Here is a 23,565-nt window from a genome sequence, read left to right as displayed (position 1 = left end):
TCCTAGATAGTGCTGAGAGTTTGGGGCCATTATTCCTTATTCCCCTTAGATCAATGCATGGAGTATAAGATAAGTGCTCTAGCAAGAGGAAGATTATCTCTTGGGTGTTTAAGATAGGTAGAGCCAGTGTGGTCTAGTGGTCAAGAGTGTTGGACTAGGATTGGGGAGACCTGGATTCTAATTCCCACGAAGATCACTGAGTGACTTTGGGTTGAGTGACTCTCAGCCTAACCTACCTCACAGGGTGGTTGTTGTGAGGATAAAATGGAGGATAAAATGTATGCTGCTTTCGCCTACTTGGAGAAAAGGCTGGAAAAAAATGGGATGAACAGACTTCAACAGACAAACTTTGGAGGCTAATTTAAGAAAAACCTAAAGAGAAATGAGAGAGGAATCAAGTGAGGTGCAACGGAAAATAGAACAAATAAATAGCTTCTACATAGCCTATACTAAGCAGTTATAAGGCTAAGTCCCAAGAGTTACATGCTGGCATCGTAGGTCCCCATAGATATCCAGTTGAAGACAAAAGCACAGTAAAACCCAACTCAACTTAACTAGTCGGGGATGTTGACTAGTGGAGGAATTTCTCCAATCAGCTTAGACCCTGGCGTTAGTTACGTCTCATGTGTACAAATGTGTACACATGGAAACCAGCAATCACCACTTTCCATTCCAGAGAAGAAGGATTAAATGGTGTAAAGCAGAAGGGATGTTTTTCTTCCCTTCTTGCTTGACAGCCTTCCAGAAGGCTAAGCGCATTCAGCGCATTTGAATGAAGGTGGGGAGGTTCGGGCCAGGATGGTTATGAGGAAATGGAATTGCAGGCCTGGAATAAAAGCAAGCCTTGCCCAGCACTACTCCCTGAGCACTGTTTAATGGCAGGCTACGTGTGTTGTTACTAGGTTAATATAATATTTCATTTTAAGTGCAAAGTGATACTCAGGCAGTCAGGATAGTTACACAAAGTTTATAATACTTAACATGCAAGCCATTCTTACCAATGGAAGAGTGTGTGTGTGTGTAATTATTGTCAATCTGCTCTGCATTGTCTCAGCCTCCATTCCCTCCCAGCATGGGAGAAATTGCCTGTATTCATTACATCCAGCCCAGCCCAGCCCAGCCCAAATAAGCAGCACAGGCTGCTGCCTAGAGAAGCAGACTTCAAAGGGCACCGTGCTAATTTGGAGAATTATTATTATTATTATTATTATTATTATTATTATTATTATTTATATAGCACCATCAATGTACATGGTGCTGTACAGAGTAAAACAGTAAATAGCAAGACTCTGCCGCATAGGCTTACAATCTAATAAAATCATAGTAAAACAATAAGGAGGGGAAGAGAATGCAAACAGGCAGGGGTGGGGAGCAAGATGTTTTGGATGGCAACGCCCACCAGCATTGCCAATGGTGAGGAATGATAGGAGTTGTAGCTGTAGTCCAACATCTGGAAGGGCAAACATCCCCCATTCCCATGATAGAGGGAGCACAATCTTCACCCCATGGAAACATCTTTGGGATCACATGTTTTCAAGACTGTTTTCCTCATTCCGTACAAGTGAAATGACTAATAGTGTCCATTCACTTGCATGGAAAAGGGAGAAGGGGCTTCACTTGGGAAACCCAGTGGAGGCTGGCAGCTCCAGTGTCAGTGAGACAGCCAATCCTCTCCAGGTTTCAGTCAGAACGAGTCAGAACACTATAGGAGTTACGGAAGATGCAATTTGGATTCAGCACCTTGGATAGCTCCTTTGGAGTTCTGACTAAAATCTGGAGCGGATTCACCACCCCACTGACAAGGGAAACCCTTGTGAATGTGTGGGATAGGTGGGTAGGTCTTCTCATAACCTTTTGGCTGAAGGATCAGGGTGGAAGTAGATGCTTTGTTTCCCCTCTGCAATTTTAATTGGAGCTGTCATTGGAAAGTTCCTAAGAGCAAACAGCCTTCCACTCCACTTCATCAGCATATATGAAGAGGGTGAACCAATGGCAGCAAACAGAGCTTGACCTGGCCCTGCTCACACCATTACCCTCATTCTCTGCATGCCTTTGACTATTTCCACGTTTGCTCCTCCCTCACCTTGACACATGCTCTCTTGAAAGCTATAATCCATTTTCAAGATTTACTGCACCAACTCAAACAGATTATATGTATCTATATCCTAGTGCCTTTGTTGAGATTTACCTTGTGTGTAAGACTGCAATACTATCATATTAATAGTGCAATCCTACAAATGTTTACTCAGAAATGAGCCCTACTGAGTTCAATAGGACTTACTCCCAGTTAAGTGTGTATACGAATTACAGCCTTACTTGGGAGAAAGTTCTATTGTATTCACTAGTGCCTGATTCAAATGATAAATAAACAGGATTAGTCACAGGGCAGCAGAGTTACACTTGAGCGTTATGATTACAGTTTGTAACCACTACTCTTAAATCCAATGATTAAAAACAAAATTCCCAAACATATTAGCATCAAAATGTTGCAGATCTGTCTATCTGCATGTCCCAAACAAGTTAACAATTACAGTAATAATCTAAAGCATTTATATAGCTCTTCTTTTTTTGCATTCAGTGTTTCACATACACAGGTCTGTAACATAGATATTGCAGACTGGAAGTGTGGCCCGAGGCAAAGAGAATAATGTTTTGCCAAAGGGCATCTGGTCCAGAATAAAGGTGACATTTGAAACAAGGACTTTCCCTTAGTCATTACAGAAATAGAGATACAAAAATAACTAAACTACAAAGTTGCTTTAATTTAAAAAGCATTTAAGGGACACAGCAGATTATCATTATTTAGGATTGTCAATTTGTACAAAATTATGCATGTATGGAGAATGTGAATAGGGAGACATTTTTCTCCCTCTCTCATACTAGAACTCAGGGTCAGCCATGAAGCTGATTGGTGGGAGATCCAGGACAAATAAAAGGAAGTACTTCTTCGCACAGCACATAGCGAAATTATGGAACTCACTACCACAGGATGTAGTGATGGCCACCAATTTGGATGGCTTTAAAAGGGGGTTGGATAAATTCCTGGAGGCGAAGGCAATCAATGGCTACTAGTCCTGATGGTTGTGTGCTATCTCCAGTATTCGAGGCAGTAAGCCTGTGTGCACCAGTTGCTGGGGAACATGGGCGGGAGGGTTCTGTTGCACCATGTCCTGCTTGTTCATCCCTGGCTGATGGCTGGTTGGCCACTGTATGAACAGAGTGCTGGACTAGATGGACCCTTGGTCTGATCCAGCATCAGGGCACTTCTGTTCTTACTATGGCTTCTTTGGACAGGGCTCTTTCAGTGATGGCGCTGCAGTTATGAATAGGTCTCTTGAGAAAGGGTGCCAATATTACAGTTTTAGTCTCCCAATAAACTGCTGTTAGTTTATCTTAACTGCTAATGTTAGTATTTGGGCCAAAAGGAGTGACATTCAGACTGTGCTAGATTCTTTTTTTTGCCACCTGTTCATATTTTTATGGCCTCTTTATGTTTTGTAAGCTCTGTGAATAGTAGGTGGAAAATTCATTTCCAAGACCAAGCCTTGTCCATATTTTTAAATGTCACGAGTTATTTCTCAAAGGAAAAGAAACCCACTGGAAAAAAGGAATTTCACATGTATGATGACAGGCAGATGACTAAATTAATTCCTACACCCTCAGTTGATATATTACTGCATTAATCACGTGTTTTCCAACTTCACATTTAAAAATGAAAATGATGTGGCTAGTGATCCTTATTTCCCCCTTATGGTGTTGTGAATAGCTGCACTGTCCATATGTCAGATTGGTGGCAATTCTAGATTTTTGTTCCTGCATTGTAGTAGAATGGATGGTGTTGGCCTAGACTGGAGAGAGTCAGATCAAATTCCCACTGAACTATGAAGCTCACTGGTTGACTATGGGCTAATCTCTCAGCCTGATCTACTTCACAGGGTTGTTGTGAGGATAAAATAGTGTAGGTGGTGGTGGTGGTGGTGGTGATGGTGTGGGGAGAGAAATCATACACATAGTGCCTCATGCAACCAACAAATGTCAGTTTGTTTTCATTCACTTAGCTTTTGTGCCACAATAAAAATATTTTGCACCTTCAAAGTACGTTGTGTAAATCAAAATGGTAAACATACCAATTAACTCCATTTTAATTCCAGATTGTAACACAACAAAAATGTGGACCAGTCAAAGGTGTGTGTGCGTTAAATACTTATGCAAGGCACTGTACCACCCTGATTTCCTTGGAGAGAGGAAGCATGTAATAAATAAATAGTGTTTGCATTTGTATATTTCAATATATTCACCATAGTGCCCTTTGAAAGTTAAGGGCACGAACCTATGCATGTTTAGATGGAAAACACTCTACTGCTCCCAGCCTTAAAAGTGGCATCCCTCAATTTCTCCTTTTTATTTAAAGTTGGCAGAGTCCACTTATTACCTTAGGATTCTGCGATTTCATTCTCCTGCATGTATATTTATTTTATTTATTTATTTAAAGCATTTTTATAGCGCCGCCTCACCATTTCTGGCATCGAGGCGCTTTACAATAACATATAAAACAATTCCATTAAAACCCTCAACCCACATTAAGACAAATCCATTAAAACCCTCACCCTCAAACCATTAAAAGCCCTCAACCCAATTTAAACCACCCCTTCCCCAAACTCTTGTGAAAATAAAAACGCCTTACAAAGGCATTTGAAGCAATTGAGAGTGTATATACCAGGCCTCAGTGGGGCTTCTCAGTAAAACACCCCTAGGGATCCGCCTGCAAGATGGTTGCAAATAGGAACACCTTGCAAAGAGAAAGCTAGCCTATCAGAGAGAGAGAGATTCTTGGCTGTGCTAGTTTTCTATTTGCTGGGAGGTGTCAATTTACTTATTTATTGACGGCATTTCCATACCGTCCAATAGCAGAAGCTCTCTGGGGAATGAATGACAATAACCCCTCTTGCCATGCAATATTATTTATTTATTTATTTATTTTATTACATTTATATACCGCCCCACAGCTGAAGCTTTCTGGGCGGTTTACAACAATTAAAAATAGTAAACATTAAAAGTATACAAAATTTTTAAAAACAGTATAAAAACAACAGTATCCATTTAAAAACAACAATTCTGGGGTCCATTAAAAACAAACTTAACGTTGTTAAATGCTGTTACAATGCCTGGGAGAAAAGCCTTGACCTGGCGCCGAAAAGATAACAATGTTCTCGCCTGCCCAAGGGTCTCTACTTCCCTTGCTCGGCTTTGTCCATTTTCTTCTGCTGCCCCTTACGCCTGGAACGCTCTCCCAGAACATTTGAGATCTACAAGTTCAATCACAGCTTTTAAAGCTCAGCTAAAAACTTTTCTTGTTCCTAAAGCTTTTAAAACTTGATGTTGCTCGGACTTTAGACTGTTTGTTATACTGTTAGTTTTACCCTACCCAGTGCCTGTTTACCCTACCCAGTGCCTGTTTACCCAACCCAGTGCCTGTTTACCCTACCCAGTGCCTGTTTACCCTACCCTGTGCCTGTTTACCCTACCCTGTGCCTGTTTACCCTACCCAGTGCCTGTTTACCCTACCCAGTGCCTGTTTACCCTACCCAGTGCCTGTTTACCCAACCCAGTGCCTGTTTACCCAACCCAGTGCCTGTTTACCCAACCCAGTGCCTGTTTACCCTACCCAGTGCCTGTTTACCCTACCCTGTGCCTGTTTACCCTACCCTGTGCCTGTTTACCCTACCCAGTGCCTGTTTACCCTACCCAGTGCCTGTTTACCCAACCCAGTGCCTGTTTACCCAACCCAGTGCCTGTTTACCCTACCCAGTGCCTGTTTACCCTACCCAGTGCCTGTTTACCCTACCCTGTGCCTGTTTACCCTACCCAGTGCCTGTTTACCCTACCCTGTGCCTGTTTACCCTACCCAGTGCCTGTTTACCCTACCCAGTGCCTGTTTACCCTACCCTGTGCCTGTTTACCCTACCCAGTGCCTGTTTACCCTACCCAGTGCCTGTTTACCCAACCCAGTGCCTGTTTACCCTACCCAGTGCCTGTTTACCCTACCCAGTGCCTGTTTACCCTACCCTGTGCCTGTTTACCCTACCCAGTGCCTGTTTACCCTACCCTGTGCCTGTTTACCCTACCCTGTGCCTGTTTACCCTACCCAGTGCCTGTTTACCCTACCCAGTGCCTGTTTACCCTACCCTGTGCCTGTTTACCCTACCCAGTGCCTGTTTACCCTACCCTGTGCCTGTTTACCCTACCCAGTGCCTGTTTGCATTCTCTTCCCTTCCTTATTGCTTTACTATGATTTTATTAGACTGTAAGCCTATGCAGTGGGGCCTTGCGATTTACTGTTTTACTCTGTACAGCACCATGTACATTGATGGTGCTATATAAATAAATAATAATAATAACAACAATGTTGGCGCCAGGCGAGCCTCATCGGGAAGATCATTCCACAGTCAGGGGGGGCAACCACTGAAAAGGCCCTCTCCCTTGTCGCCACATCCTCCCAGCTTCCCTGTCAACTTCCCCCAACTTGGGAGCCCCCCGGATGTGTTAAGAAGTCTTAACACAGTTAGACCACAACTCCCATCATGCCCCAGCTGGGCTCGCGGAAAGTTGTAGTCCCAACACATCTGGCGGGCACCAGGTTGGGGAAGGCTGCTCGGCGGCCCCTCACGCTTTTCGCTTCATTTCGCCCATTGTTTCCCCTCCCCCCCTCCCCCCCGCTCTTCGCAGACTACAGGTTCTCCTCAGCCCATCTCCCCTCCCGGGCTTCTTTCCCGCCTCTTTTTGCCGTTCTTCCTCCCTCCCTTCCTCCCCCCCCCCCCGATCTCGGGCCGCGCGCGCGCCCCCCTCACAACGCCTCCCTCACAACGCCCCCCCTCACAACGCCTGCTCCCGTAACCCATAGCAACGGCGCGGTGGAGGCCGGAGGGGCCTGGGGACGATGATGACGGCGACAGAGGCGGCGGCGACAAGGCGGGCGGCGCGGGGGGACTGTGAACGCATCGGCGGCTCCATCTCCCTGAGCAGCGCCGCACAACACCCGCGTCCGCCCTCGTCGCCGGGCTCTTCTCCGCCTTCCCTCTCCTCCCATACGAGGGACTGGCCGGCTGAGGAGGAGGAGGAGGAGGAGGAGGAGGCGGCAGCCCTCGGGGGCGGGTCACGGGATTTGTGGCGGGGAGGAGGAAGGGAGGAAGGAGCCTCGCAGGAGCGCCTGAAGGAGGGAAGACGTTATTATGGGGTGAGTCGCAGGGCAGGGCTGAAGCCGAGCTCCAGAAGGGGGAGACTTTTTTTTGAAAGCGAGATGGCCTCTGCCCATGGACTGAGTGCCTCCCTCCATGTAACCTGTTGACGAGGGTGCCGCTGGTCCCGTGCCGAGGGCCTTGCCCCCCAAGGAATTGGAGCGTAAAGAGAAGGGTGCTTCCCATCATGTGCTGGGTGCCTTCCTACAAGTTTCTTCCTGCCCTGGTAACCTCCAAATTAGAGTACTGCAATGTGCTCTACCTAGGGCCAGATCTGCACCAAGCAGGATATGACACTTTGAAAACGGAGTGTGTCCTGGGCCCCAACAGTTGTCACTACTGTTATAAACCATTTTAAAGCAGGAGTGTAGATCCTGGCCTGGGGCTGCCTTTGAAAACGGTTCAGAAGCTGCAGCTTGTGCAAAATGCAGCGGCCAGATTGATAACCAGAACCAGAAGGTTTGAACATATAACACCAATTCTGGCCCGCTTGCGTTGGCTTGCCTATATGTTTCTGAGCCCAATTCAAGGTGCTGGTTTTAACCTATAAAGCCTTACACGGCTTGGGATCACAATACCTCATGGAATGCCTCTCCCAACATGAACCTACCCGTACACTGCACTCAATATCTAAGGTCCTCCTCTGAGTGCCTACTCCGAGGGAAGCTCAGAGGATGGCAACAAGGGAGAGGGCCTTCTCAGTGGTGGCCCCCCAATTATGGAATGATCTCTCCAACGAGGCTCGCCTGGCACCAACATTGTTATCTTTTAGGCACCAGGTCAAGACTTTTCTCCCAAGCATTTATATGCTGAGTTTTTAACTGACCCAAGAATAGTTATTTTAAATGGATATTATTGTTTTTATGTTCTTGATGGTTTTAAATTTTGTATATCTGTTTTTAATGTTCACTGTTTTTAACTTTTGTAAACCGCACAGAGAGCTTCGGTTATGGGGCAGTATATAAATGTAATAAATAAATAAATACAAGTAACTGGAGCTTCAAGACAATGGTGCCTCTGATTCCGTGCAGAGTGCTGCCCTACAAATAACAAACTTAATGTTGAAGAACCTCAGACTGTATGCTGAGGGACTTCTCATTAATTAATAAGTGGAACTTAAAAGATGTGGATGGCTCTGACCATAGGCTGAAGGCCTTCCTTTAACTAATGTTAAGGGAATGTGCTGTTATACTTTTAACGATGTATGGTTTTATACTATGCTATGAATCACTTCAGGATTTTAAAAATAGGTAGCTTATATAAATTTTCTAAAACAAATTAAAGGAAAGGTGTTGCTATGTGTAGGAGATGAAGGGGTAAGGTAAGGACTTCCAGGTGTTACAGGACATCTCCCTTTGAAATGCTGTAGAGTATGTATGTGCTCCTAGATGAAAGAAAGGCCAGGGCAACAGGCTGTTTATTATTTGAATGATTTTATTTTGGCACACAGGACTATTTATAAGGCAGAATTGGAGTTATACCATGTAACTTCCGGGACAAAATTACTTGTTGTAACTCAAACTGTTTAAACATTGCTACACCAGTAAAACCTGATCAATAAAAGATATAACCATTCCTATTTTGTTTCATTTATGCTGATATAAAATCCATTGCCTGACATTACTTTTAAAACCATCTTCCTGCAGGCAGAAGGCGTGCAACCTGCAGAGTCAGCAACTGTAATGAATTCCTCTGGACAGAAGCAAAGTGAAATCAATTCCGAAAGAGACGATACAAATACAAGAAGTGTGGAAATAGAGTCACGCTGCACCTATCCAAATGAAAGGCGTGAGAGGAATCAGATTTACACTCTTCTGAGCATCAGTAACAGCGTAACTGAGCAAGAGGAAAGGTCCTTGGACTGTGTGACTGGAACAGGATGGGAGGAAGCTGTGAGTGAGGACTTTTGTTATATATATATATATATAGAGAGAGAGAGAGAGAGAGAGAGAGAGAGTCAAATGTAATGCTCTCAGTATAATAAACCATGGTTTATTGTGCTCACGCCCTTGCCATTTATCTCCATACCTTGTACGTGTTGGGCTCTATTGATCTGGGAACTGTGATTTAATTTCAAGACTATGAGCCAGGATATGAAACCAGGATCTGATCTTGGTTTCATATTTTAGATAACAAGCAGAGATTTAGAGCGTCATCAGAGGGGGGGGGGATCACGTTTCCTTACAGTAGCTTCCCCCCATTTCTGTGCCATGATACACAGGGGGAGAAAGAGGAAGTAAACAATGACTACATGGCCCATTCAGAGGCTGTTTTATCACACCGCTTTTCCTGCACACAGCAGGAAATGGCGGCACATTTCGTTTAAAAAAATCGGATTTAAAGGGTTCTATTTAGTGATGGAAAGAAGGCAAGGAGCAGGAGATGCATGGGAGGTGGATATTGTCGTCAAATGGACCTGCAAACATCCATGAATGGGGAGCAATAAGCATGTAATAAAACACTTGTCTGATGACGCTTCAAACCACAGTTTCCTATTTGGGATGTACGTAAATGGAAACTCAAGTTTAAACAAACCTGTTTTCATTAATTCAGGTAACCAGCCAAAACTGTGGTAGATTTTTTCTATCATTTTGTAAACTAGTTGTCTGCACTAGGCCTTAGGTACACCAGAATGTGGATGGGGCTGTTCATACAAAGGTGCATTGCATTGAACCAATGGAATGCATATAAACAGCATCTACTTTTGAATTCTGATGTTCATCCACTTTATACTCGTTTCTCAATCCAGCAAGTTATGTATCTGCATACATAGGTCTTTTGTTTTAAAATTAGGAATTCAGTGAGCTTTCCATTGTTTTATAAATTTTCCAGCATGCAATAAGTGAGTTAATCTGTTTAAAAATCCCCTTCAGAAAACCCATGTTTTCCTATTATGTGAATATGCCTGCATGAGCCTTGGGCACCTATGCTCCCCCTTCTCTTCTTTCACCTATCAGTGTAGAAAACTGAAAGCTTCCACTTTTAGTTTTTTAACTAACCAGTGACCCATGATGGTGTTCAGTGTGTTCTGAACTGTCACACCCCAGATTCTCCCCCTTCCCCAAAGCTCAGTTTAGGGTTACTATTAGATCTGGCCCTTACTCTGGATGACTAAATTGCATCTGTGGCCCAAAGCACCATTCATTAAATTAAACTGGTGAGCCACCAATGACCTTTCCTAGACAGATATAGCACTGGCATGGTCATCTATGTCCGACAAACATCTAAATATGATTTCTGCAATGTGTTGCATGTGGGACTGCCTTTGAAAACTATTTGGAACTTTCAGTTGGTTTGGAATATGGCAGCTAGACCTATTAAGATGGTGGAGCAGCTGGAGTCTGGGGTAGTGCTATATATAAATGTGTCTGTTTGGGTGAATGAGTAGCATGTGTGATACATCTGTGTGAGTGTGTGTGTGTGTGTGTGTGTATGTACAGTTGATCTGGATTGAGTAAGAGTTTGCATGGATGGCTGATAACTGATAGGTGCGACAGAATTTTGTCGAGAGTGAATTGGCTGGCAGAAGTGAAATGAGTGGATTGAGAGTTAATTATACAGGAATAGGTTTGGGTAATGAATTTGGGCTGAATTGATTTGTGGGTGATCATCCTATTAATTGGGTAGAATAAATTAGTTTTAGAGGAGTATTATTTGAAGTAATCAGGGGAAATTAATTGGATTGTCCTACATAAAATAGGTATTTTTGGGGCAATGTGTGGTTTGGATTACTGATGAATGCAATTGTCTTACCACTTAAAATATCATAGCTAATTGTACTTGATTTCTTCAATACATCCCTCACCCCTTGCTTACTTGTACTGATATTTTTTGGTCTCAGGTCCAAGGATGGAGCCAATCAGCTCCACTTGCTTATCTTCAGTTACAAAAGAGAGCCAGAAAAATGAGGCCAAGTGAGTCTGACAGCGGATGCCTATATTGCTTAGATCTGATGCAAGTTGTTGACAAAGGATTGGAGCAAGACCCCAAGACTACAGATCAATTGAAATATGATTTCAAATTAAGTACAAGTGCTGCTACACATAGTATTCCAGAAAAACAACAGCTTTATTCTAATACAACCATAAACTCTTCTTCTGCAACTGATGATACTAAAAAAGAAAGCTGTTATGGCAAAGTACACACTATTCAAACATCCCAAGGAGAAAAGAGAAAAACAACCTTAAAGGAAGCTCAAGCTTCTCTAAGTGAAAGGAAGCTTTTTCTAATGAAAGACAGTTTGCTATTTGAAACAGAGAAGAAAACAGTGCCAATAAAGGAGTATAGTATACTGTCACCAGGAAAGCCCAAAAGTCTGGAAACCCTGAAATGCAAAGACACAAAGAGCCAAGAGCCTTCTGTATATAATCAGGTTGGCTCTGAAACTACTGCCTCTAAGTCATCACTGGTACTGCCACCTTTGAAGGATACAGCTCTCAAAAACAGCCTGGATCCTTCACCAAAGAAAAGTAAGGCAGTTATTTCTCAGGCAAGTGAAAAAACATTCCATCCTGTTTCAGAGGCAGTGTCCTGCACGCAGGTTTTTAAAACTAAAGAGAAAAAATGTGAAAAAGGAATAGACACAATGTATGATGCAATGAAGGAGCAAATAAAATTGCAAGAGATTGCCTCTTTGGTCCCGAGGCTTTCCAAGACTTCATTCATCCCAAGAAATTCGGATCAGTGCTACTGGCATTGTGCTCTTTTACCAGATAGGAAAATTGCAACCATGTCTAATTCAATTGCACTGAGAAGACACAATCATCTCAACAGCATGCATTTTCTGCATACAAAAGGAATGCAAGTCAACAAAGCCAATGTGATTCAAGACCCTTGTGCCAGAAGCAGGAGTCACACTGGAACCAAACAAGGAAATGAGTCAAAAACCCAGGAGATCCCGCTGCTTTCTGGACTATTCCCTTCCTTAACGGTCAGCCGTGTTGCAATAACTGCCTTGCCTTCTAGGCTGACCTGAATTCTTAAATTGTAATTTCATGTTGAGCGGTTTATGGATTTGTTTTGGGCACTCTGTATGAAAGAAAATATTTACTGTAAAGCAGACAGGGCATTGATAAGGGTTATTTGTTTAAACTGATGACTACTCATTTCGGTACAAAACTAAAATGTCTACTTATTGCCTCTAACAATATAATAATGGTTTTAGTAGATCCTTAATGATACTTTGTTGAATCTGTAGAAGTTGAGGCTTAAAGTGCAACGGCCCAGATTAGAAAAACTTTTATGTCTTTCAGAGCACACTCAGCTCTTGTTTAGGATGTGGTGCTTCAGTACTTCCAGAACTCACAGTGCATTATCACGACTTGCGTCAGTTAGTTTTCATTAGTCCACATGTATATGGGAAGGACCATTGCAGGACCAGCATGGCCTGTGCAGTTTGTCATTTCCAGGGATATTTGTGCTTACTGCACCAAACTAAGGACATGGGAAGCATGCATAGACATGCCCTAATTCTCTTTGATGGACAAAGACTCAGGCCTTGCCTGACTTACACCTGCACAATTTGGGAGTCAATAAACCAAACACAGCCCACAGCTCCTGATTTTGCTGCAAAATGGCGAATGAAAGTTGTTAAACATCTGGCAAGCCATACTATGTAACTGGTGGGCTATATTCAGCGGGATGGGACACAGGTTGTACAGGCCTGGTCCAAGTGCTTCACTGAACAGCACCTAGAAAATAATTGTTCTGTTCTCCAATGCCCATCAGTTTTTGTGAACTTAACCACTTTTAGATGCTGTGAAAAGTTTTATATTTTAACATTTTCCTTTTGTTTTTAATATTTGAACAACTTGCAGATAAGACTATAAGTAAATGTTTTTGTGTAGACTGCATACTTTAATATGTTTATGTTAGCTAGGACTTTTCCTTCCATACCAAATTAGGTAACTCACATTGCTTTATAGTTTAGTTACAATAAAATACTTTTCTGTATGCACAGTGACAGCATGTTCCTCAGTATTTCAATCCAAGAGATTTTACTGTCAAGACCAGCCATAATTATCCTACACCTTATCTGATGCATTTGGAGTAGCAGGAAGGTAATGACATTTCTGGATATCCAATTGCAAGTCCCAGTGTCACACTAAGACCATGATCCATGGAACCCGCTGATATTGGATCAACTGTACAGAAACTTGTTCATGTAGTTTTATTCTCATAACAATCTTGCCAAATTCTCTTTTAGTCCCAATGACATGAGTTTGTAGATAAATTAATCATAGACTTAGAACCATGAACTTTGGGGCTCTATGTCCCCAAAAGCTGAGAGCTGAATAGCTTCTTTTTAAGCTAGCAAAGAAAGGGTTCTCATTAGCTATGGATTTGCATAAACCTCAACAATTTCCACAATCACAGCTGCTGGAGAAAATATTGTAGAAGTTGCTGCTTACAGTTGACCAAGGAAAGCCAGGCCCTAATGTAGTTGGGCTCTAAGGTATTTCATAGTAAAATAATCATATTCCCAAGTGAAGCTGCAGGAGTTAAAGCAAATATAACTTCCTGTTAATTGTCACTACTGATATTGAAAGTTGTGGCTTGGTCTTCAGTCTTTAAAACTAGCACAAACCCATTTAAAGGAGAAATGTTAAATAGCAATAGGATGGAAGAAAAACGCTCTCTAATAGCCGTTTTCTCATAGCCAATTACCACAAAAAAGGGCTTGAAGACTACTTTAATTCTATAGTTGTCTTTCCTTGGTTGGATCTGTCTGCAAAATAATCCTTCCTCCTTAGTGAGCTATACTGGAATGCTTCCGGTCACCCTCATTGCATGTATACACATCGACACATTTATTGCTAGGAATTATAGGACTACTAGAGATGTAAAATTTTGAAGCAATGAAAACCCCCCACTTTCCCCTGTTTTTTTCAGGGGAAAATGGAAATTTTAGAAAAATTGAAATAATGCAATATTAGAACTTATTTACTGATTGAAAGTCACTTTGTTACTTTAGGAACATAAAATGTAATTATGTCCAAGTTGGTTTGGCATAAAATTATTACATTTGTTATATTAAAAGTTCAGTGTATTCAAGCAATTATGACAAATTAAATGTACTTTTTAAAAAAAAATTACACTTTTTTTTTTGGTGACAGGTGGAGCTACAAGCTCCTGAACTGTAAGGAATCTCTTTGGTTTTGCCAGTTTATGAGGAGCAGGCAAAAAACAATTAAAAACAAATAGAAGAAACCTTCAACGTTAGTAACAAAGAAAAATATTTATGTCTGCGCTAGTCCTCCACAGTGTCAAGCAGACATAAAGCACCCATTCTCATAAAAAGAACTGAGAAAAAAAGGCAGGGACCAAGATTAAATGAATATGCAATAAATTTATTCAGACTTATTTTCGAAGCTATATATAGCTATCACTATCAGTTTCAGTGTCTGCTTCAGTGGCAGTGCCCCCTAGAGGCAGAAATGCATCTTGCTCTTGCATTTGAGAGTTGTAGTCTCAGTTTGCAACCTAGGACTTGCTTGTCCTCAATGCACAGAAATGGAAACAATCTGATACTGTACATAGTTTTTAGAAATCATTTGCAGAAGTAAATATTGGAACTCCTTGTCTTTAACATTTTATTCATCATGCTAAAATAAAACATCCCATAATCCATTTTTCTTCACATTTTCCAATTTTTCCAAAAACAAAAAAGGCTTCCGAAAAAAACGGATAAAATCTGTTTCCCCCATGAATTTTTCTGGCTTTTTTCCAGGCCTTCACATCTCTAACTATGACATATATACTTGATAAGATAGTGACACATATAGTCATAATGTGAACAAATTTCTAGGGGACTGGATTTGCTTCCACAAAGGTTTTAACCAAACCAAAGGCTTTAACCATTATGTAGAAATTAACCATTATGTAGACAACCATTTACCAAGCATTAACTTACCTGTATAATCTCTTGGTGAGTCCGTTATCTGCACAGTCTTGCTAAGCGGTAAGAAGTTTTACCATGCATCAAATGCAGATGTATGATAAATTTACCTTTATTCGATATTCATCTATATAGACTTGTTTTGTGAAGTAGTGGATTTACATAATATAATTATGTACACCCCTCTCATATTTAGGCGTAACAATAAGTGCTTTTTTTTGTTTAGAATCGTAAGTAGAATAAAAATGAATGTGATTGATGTTTAACTGATGGGATAAATCCATAGGACGTCAATTTTCCAAGTGTGAAGTCACTGACTCCACTGATGAGTGAATAAATATAAAACAGGTGCAGTTCAACAAATTAAAAATTTATGCCAGCTAGACCAAATTAGTGAGCTGAAGAACTATGCTTAATAATACTTAAAAGATATGGTTCCTGATGCCTTTGTAAAAAACCTACAAAAGGGATCTGGCATTAAAGTGAACCAAGTAAAGATCTTTTGATATGATCTAATCAAAGGCTGCAAACCTATGCACATTTACCTGGACTTATGTCCAGGCTGCATGTACCATCGATTTCCACTGGAGAATGATGGCTGCAATCCTATATACCAGGGATGGGGAAATGTATGGCCAGACCAACCCATCCAACCAACCTGTGGGCCTCAGGTGAGACCTACTCACTCTTCCCAAAGTTTTACTTCACGGGTTTCTCTTCAGTGGAGGTGCAGGCTAAAGGAGCACTCCTTTGACAGCTTCAGCTAGGGAGCTGATGTCAGGAGGTGGGGTCCCACCCGTTATGTGGCCTGGAGGTGGATCCTGGGGCCCAATCCAGTCCCCAAAAGTTTCCCCACCCCTGCTATAAACACTTATCTGGAGATATGCCCCACTGAACTCAATGGAGCTGATGTCTTGAGTAGACATGTGTAGTAGGATTGTGCTGTTAAGTACACGTTTCATTCTTTCACTGAAATCAGTGGGACATAAAAAGTGCCTCACTTTGATTGGATCATGTCCTTTGTTATTACCCCCTTCCTGCCCTCCAAAGGAAATAGATAATTAGTGTTGCCAAATTACTAGCTCAAATAAGAGTATGAATTTAACAGATTTTTGTTAGTTCTTCAACATACTTTGTCAAAAATAGTGCATTTGCAAAATGTACATATACACTCTTCTGTCCTGGAAATACACACCTCTATTGCGTGTGTGTGTTTAAAAAAACAAAACAACCTCAAGTATTTTATCAAATGTGGAAAATGAAAAGGATAATAGAGCATGCAGAATGTAAACCACAAAGAATGGGAGATAAATTCTGTTGCGTTATTACTTAATCACTAGCATTTAGTGCTGAGGTGAAAATAGGTTATATGAATGAGTGAGTCCTGATAAGGATTTTAATTTCTTGATTTATAGAACCATGGAAACTAATTCCATAAGCCTAAGACTTTTTTTCCCCATGCCAACCGGAAATTTTATTTTTTAAACAGAGGGAACTTTTAAAGTGTTTGAAGTAAGCCATGGGAGTCAGCTATTCCAAGGGGGAAAAATATACTAGGCAAACGCAAGACCTTAGCAGTTATAAGTTATTGGCCTAAGCAGTTATTTGGATTCTATTTACAGAATTTTATTAATTTCTCAATCCTCTGACACCATCAGGTTAGAGCCAATATAACGATTGTATAGTGGGAATTCTTAGCTTTTAAATGAAAGCCTCCTGGCATGGAAAAAAATTAAGTTGAAATTGGCCAAAATTCAGCACTATTTTTGGATGGAACATTTGGCCAAATTCATATTAAATGTAAAGTGGAAGAGTCACATTTTTAGTATAGCTGTGAAATCTTCTATATTAATTTAAAGGCTCCCTCTTTTCCCCCTCAGGAACAAGGCTGGGGGAGAGCTAATCCTTTCACATGCTGCAAGATCCCCCAAAAGCTCAAGAAACGAAGAATAACTAAAACAGTCTCAAGCATATCTCACCAGAATATGGCGCCTGCTTTTAAGAAAAACGTGGCCTGGGTAACACAACTGGCAAGAGAACGACGGAAGATGGACTGCAAATTTACTGAAGGAGAAACAGTTTTAGGCAACAAAAAGATTGGAGTCTCCTGCATCAAACCGTACAACTACATCCCAATAATGACAGCCAATGCAGAGGGGGAAAGAACAAGAGGGAAATTAGATTCCATTCAGACATTCCTAGGTGAAAAAAGAACCTTGCCAATTAAGGAATACGAAATTAAATACCCGCAACAACGCAGAGAACCTGAAGTCTTGCAATATAATGAGATCGGCCTACCGAAAGTAATCCATGGAAATCCTTCCAACAGCTTGAACTGTATAACCTTAAATGCATTGTTGGTCTTTAGACCACATGAAGGTGGGATAATCAACTTGCATCTGGAACCCCCTTCAAAAAACAAAGCAACTGCATTCAAGGGAATTGAGAAAGGGGGCAGCGTGTCAACCGGAAGTATCTCCACAGCTTCTCATAGCCATGCAACTAAAAAAGTAAAGCAGAATGAAATTTTTTTTAGTATGAATAATACGGTGAAAAAGCAAATACAAAAATCATGTACCGCCCGTTGATTTGTCCATGATGCTCAGGTATTTTGTTCTTGTCCGCAAAACTGTTTGAACTTTTTCTTTTGTATAGAATATTGCAAACTCCAATTGTGAAGTGATATGAATTACCTGCACTGTTCTGGTAAAACAGGGAGAATTACAAGGGCTACAGCATTAATATCAGGGATTTGAGCTTTAATCATTAAATAACCTCAAAGTTCAGTTGATTACTAATTTTAATAAGTTGAAGCCAAAAATGAATGGGGTGGTGATGAAAATGAAAAGTACTCTTGGTTTTTGAGGCTATTTTGGTTCTAGTGTTATAATTGAAAATTTAAACAAAAATAAAGTATGGCCTCTCTATGCCATATACAGCCAGTTCCATGGTTTTCCACTTGTGCATAGGGGCATTCCAGCTTTCTTTCAGTGGCAGCCCCCTGAAAAGCCCTCCAGAGTAACATTGCACAAAGTATGTGGGGCTCCACCAGAAGGAAATATTGTTCCCCTAGAAATGCAGAACATTTTGCAAGATCCAAATGCTACAAGGGAAACTGGAATAACTTTGATTGTTTCTATGGCAATCAACAAATCATGCATTGACCCAGAAAGACATGCCTGTTTCTATTCTAATAAAATCTTATCCAACTAGTCTTTCAACAAAGGAAACAGTTTGTAAAGTAGGGATACCTTAGTTTGTTTTGATAGTACAGTGAGTTAATTGCAATTGTGCCAAACATCTTCAAGAACAAATTTGTTCCGTGCATAAAAATGTTAGGAAAAGCAGGAGTGCCAGCTATAACGCAATATAGAAATGTAATAAATAAATAAATAAATGTTAAAAAATGCTGCTACGGAAGAATCAGCGATGTTTAATTACATCATTGAGAATAACTTAATTATGTCACGAGTATAATAGTTTTCACAGGATTATGTAAGTAAATGGGAGGGGGAACAGTGAATTTGCTATTTTCATGTTGCAAAGTCTGATTTTGCAGTATACTAACAGTATCAGACTCAAGTTCTAACTCAAAGTAAGACAGCACAGGGTTGTAGCCCAGTGTCCCTATCCAAAAACGATAGTTTGCAATGTTATATTGGTACTGCGAAGTGGTGGTACATCCACTGAACATTTATTTACCTGTAACATGGAGCCTTAGAATTAGGACTCTAGCTGCTTATGACAACATGATTATATTATTCTATTATGATTCTTCTGAGTCAGAGAAGATACTTCCCAATGCTTGGGGCTTATTAAAAGAGGTTTATAAAGGAATAATTCATTATTTTCTGCTCCACCCAACACATAAGTCAATTATGTGGAAATGTGGTTGTGCAAATATCATAGGTATCTACTAGAGATGCCCAAGATCTTTCTGCTGATGATTAATAAGCCTTCACCAGCCAATGCTCATTGCATTTTGTGGACTTTAAGGAATAACGCATTACTTTTAATATGCACGTTCCAGTAACTCAGGTTAAACATAGTCCAAACCGTTTAAAGAAATCAAACATAATTTTAATTTAGTCAGGATAAACAGAGTACAGAACCACAAAATCCTCGTTACCAAATCTTATAATGAACATGAGCACTGCTTCGGGATTTGCAAGACCCCTAATGATCGTCATGTGGCAAATAATTTTGTCCCTTAATAAATGCTCCCAGAATCAAGCCTTGATAGATAAGTCCACTGAACTTTTCCAGTGTGTTGTAATGACTGCTCTTGTTGCTAAAAAAAAAAAAAAGTGTAAAACTAAGTTTTTAAGAAAGCGCAGACTGTTTGGAAAAACACCCAGAATTGCAAAAATCGGAGTCTTACCAATATTATTTCGGTCATATTGTTAAATTTTGTGAAGATCTCATCCCAAATGATTCTACCAGAGAATCTAACTGCCAACTGTAGGCAAGTGCAGCAGTCCCTTGACAGATGTCCTCTCCAACTTTTATTTGCAGCTATTTTGATTTTTTAAATAACTGGTGGCAGAGTACTTCCTTGTATTAAAGCAGGGGTGCAGAACTTCAGGACTGGGAGCCACATTTGACCCTTCAAGTCTCCCCAGATACCTTTTCCCCAGCCCTACCCCCTTTCCCCCCAATTACACATCGTTTGGTGGTAATCCAGGCTTCAGTGCAGTTTCCCCATTCTCAAAGCTTGAAACGCCTCACAGAGGGATGGTTGCTAGCAAGAAGAACATTACGCTAAAATATGCTGGTATTTTTGGCCCTGCCCCCCTTTTGCCTTCAACATTACCCACACCTGGAATGTGCCCCCCCCCCAAAGCTTCTCCAAAATAGAATTCAGCCCTTGGCCTGAAAGAGATAACAACAAGCATAAACAACTAATAATAATAACAACAAGCAGCATAAAATCCATAATATACCTCTGTATTAAAGCATGCGAATGTTTGAATAGCCTTAAAAAAAGTCAGCTTGACTATACTTCTTTTCAAGGTAATAGTCCATCACTTGGAAACCTCTTGCTTCGGGGATAACCATATTCCAGGGGTAGGCAACCTTTTAGGGCCCGTGGCCAGATTTGGCAATTTGAGAATGTGTCCTGGTTGCCATGGGAGGTGTGGTTAATCACAAAGAACAAATAAAGCCCAAAAGACTGAGTACAGGGCAGGAACAACTCCTTTGAACACAGTTTTCATCACCAACAAAACTCTATTTCACAGAAGGTGAATTTTTCTCTCTCCCTCCACCCCCACCAGAGGAGTGAAGCTGTAGCATTAAGGTTTAATTTATTTTTAAAAAAATCTGTTGGAATTGGCATGTATGCAGAAATTTCCACAGTATAACCCCTTTTCCAGGCCCAAGAAAGACAAATACAGAACAAAGGAAAGAACACTAGAGTATGAGTATGTAAGCAGCAATTTCACTGTGCAAAATAAAAGGCAGGAGAACTCTGGTATAAGGCAGACATTTATTTGTTCATTTGTCATTGCAAAATACATGTGTTTCAGCACATACATTTCTGACCTTAATCTGAACAGTTTCATTCAGGACAAGAGTTCAGTTGTTTAAACCTCACAATATTTGCAACTCTATGCATGCATTTGTCTGTGCAAATATGTAATGCACAGAGAGAAGTCTGGTTTTTTCCATTTTACTGTCTAAAAGCAGAAGAATGTATGTGCATATTGGGTTCTGGGTGTTTACTTACTCTAGGAGTTCTAAAACGTCATTGCGTGCAGGTGTAACATAATGTGGTCTTTGGCATTTCATCTTGATGAGCTGCCTGCAAGTGAGCATAGCTGTACTGAAGAGCAAAATAGGAGCTTGCAGCATTTTAAAGAACAGCTTTAATTGTAGCAGAACAATCAGATCTTTAGCAAAGTGAGCACAAAGGAGAAACACCCCACCCCCATCTTTCTCTAAGATAAGAGGATTATTGTGCCCTCAAAAGCTAGGCAGAAAGTTATCACTATAGACAAGACCGAAATATTTGCTCTCATGCATTTCCAGACAGATCTCAAAACTGTAATGATCATATGAAAGGCTCCTTAAAAGTGACAGGCCACAACTGTATTTTACTCAAGACCAGCACCCCCTGCTCCCTTCCTCCACTCATGAGATTTGAAATAGAACATTCCCCAAACAAGAGCGAGGAAATAACCATCCTGTGCCATTTCCTTTCAAAAACCGTTCATAAAGTGCATGATTTGGATTCAGAAAATGATGACAAAGAAAATGCGGTGCTGAAGTTCAATATGGTGTCACCCAGACGATTCATCTACATGACCAAGTACCATTGTCACGTTTAATGGATAAACCTGGTGAATCCACTCGTTTTTACCGTTTCAACCAATGTGTGGTGGACAAGAAAATGTAGCTCACAGGACCAGCTTGTGCTTGAGATGGTCAACCTGTGCCTAGGGTGTATTACTTCAGCCTAGAGCTGACATGACTGAATGACCCTCCTTACAAATAATTCCCTCTCTATAGAAAATGAGATGTTCGAGAGACTGGAATCCTGTTCCCATCATGCTAAATTTACTACCTATGCCGTCTATACAGCCAAGATACAGGTTTATCCACAATATAAGCATGTTTACTCAGAAACAAGTCCAGTCAAACTTACAACAGGCTGAGTTTCATGTGAATATTCATTGCAAGTCACCTCAACTTTGCCGTCAAGGTGGAGTTAAGAGTGTGTGAATGAGGAGTGAGAGACTTTGTGTGTGGCTGGGAGGGACAGTTTGTCATGCAGCTACTTGTAGAGGTTGTTTGATACTTGCCTCAGGTGGGTAGTAATTTATAGGACTGCATTAATGTTCACTGCCTAAAAATGAACCTGATTCTTTTAGACCTACTTCATTCTGACCCTTAATTGAAAAAAACCCCATGAATTAAAGATGAGGAAGTTCCCTTAGTAAAATCAGGCATCTCAGTTAGGATTTAAGTTAGAGCATTTAGAAGATACGTTGTCTATATGAAGCATACATGCTGTATGATACTGTAGGAATCATTCAAAATCATTCCTATATATCTGTATTTATGACGTTGGGGGAAATACTTTCCTTTTGTCTCAGCATTACAGCAATTCGTATTAAAACTAAACCCACCAACACATTAGTTGATATTTTATCATCTTTAACTTCCTATTAAATTAGATTAATAATCAGAAGCACTGTTAAAAAATTTTTAGTTCGCTTTCGACAAGACTACACTGAATGCAAGGAGTCTTTTTTGAAGGGCTTGATGGTTTAGATCTAACAAGGGATAATCTCCAGCTCAGAATAAGGATCTGTGTATCAACCTTTATTCAGGTCAGGTTGTTCATGCCTGCAGAAACTTATCTTCCTGTCGCAATACTGTCAGGCAACTAGGACTTCTGTGTTTGGGTCATGTCAGTTTTGCAAAACTTCTGAATAACTCACTTTCAAAAAATTCATAGTGGTGACTACTACTCACTAACAGGCAGGATACATTAATTGCTAGAAAGGACCTGGTAACTGGAATAATCAAAGGGTGAGGCAGTAGTCTATGCACCAAACTCCCTTTAATGAGCTCATATTAATCTCATAGAAGGATTAAGTTCAGATAATTACAATTGGAGAAACACTCTGGTTCTGTAAAGTGTTAAGTGGTAGTGGGAATCCACTTAATAGAACCAAAGAACAAAATGTTATGAGGTTCATTTCTAGAACAGGTTCAAGGTTTCCTCCTGGCATCCTTTCAGAGCAGGATCTGGCTACACATGGTCCTCATCCTTTGTTGCCCTATTTTAGAGGATGATAGATACCCAGGAATCAGGACTTTCCTGCAAATATGACTGGACTGCTTTCCATCAAGATAGTTTCTCTTTAGCAAATATATTCTTGGCTTTCAGTCGCATGCAACAAATTTGTCATTCCTGGAAAATAAGCTAAAAAAAAAGTGTAACAGTTTTGTACACAAAGTTGTGGATAGCATTTAAGTCTACTTTATGCATCCAAAGGTGTGGAACACTCCTCTCCCCACTCTGAAATCCTTGACCCAAATGCATGGATTGATATAGGCAAGGCTGCAGTTCGGCAGCTATTGCAGAAACACCGCATCTGTGATAGGACACTGTAAAAGCATAGGGTCCAAAGATCAAATGGCAGCACTGGTTCTGGAAGTAAGTACAAATAGCTAAAACTATCACCAACTTGAGGGCATTATATACCAACATCTCCACTGCATCAGTGGAACTACATTTTTGAAACAAAAGGACAGATATCTGTTTAGTTGAAGTGCTTCATAAACACACACACTCATACTAGTGCCTGAACAATTGCAGATATCCTCTGAGCAGACACACTACTCAGATCCATTTCAAGGTGCCTACTAGCTTCTTTGTCAAAAGTGCATCAAGGCCGCTGCGTTCTGAACTGCAACTGCCAG

General features: G+C 40.9%; 1 protein-coding gene across 1 annotated transcript in view; it reads right to left on the bottom strand.

The window, feature by feature from the left end:
- Positions 1–23,565, bottom strand: part of CMIP (c-Maf inducing protein) — a 605,118-nt gene that overhangs the window by 509,675 nt on the left and 71,878 nt on the right. The gene's annotated exons all lie outside the window — the stretch shown is intronic.

This window comes from Elgaria multicarinata, chromosome 14 (genome assembly GCF_023053635.1).
Source record: "Elgaria multicarinata webbii isolate HBS135686 ecotype San Diego chromosome 14, rElgMul1.1.pri, whole genome shotgun sequence".
Lineage (NCBI taxonomy): Eukaryota > Metazoa > Chordata > Lepidosauria > Squamata > Anguidae > Elgaria > Elgaria multicarinata.
Note: the sequence above shows the minus strand (reverse complement) of the source record. Positions and strands in the feature narration are given on the sequence as shown.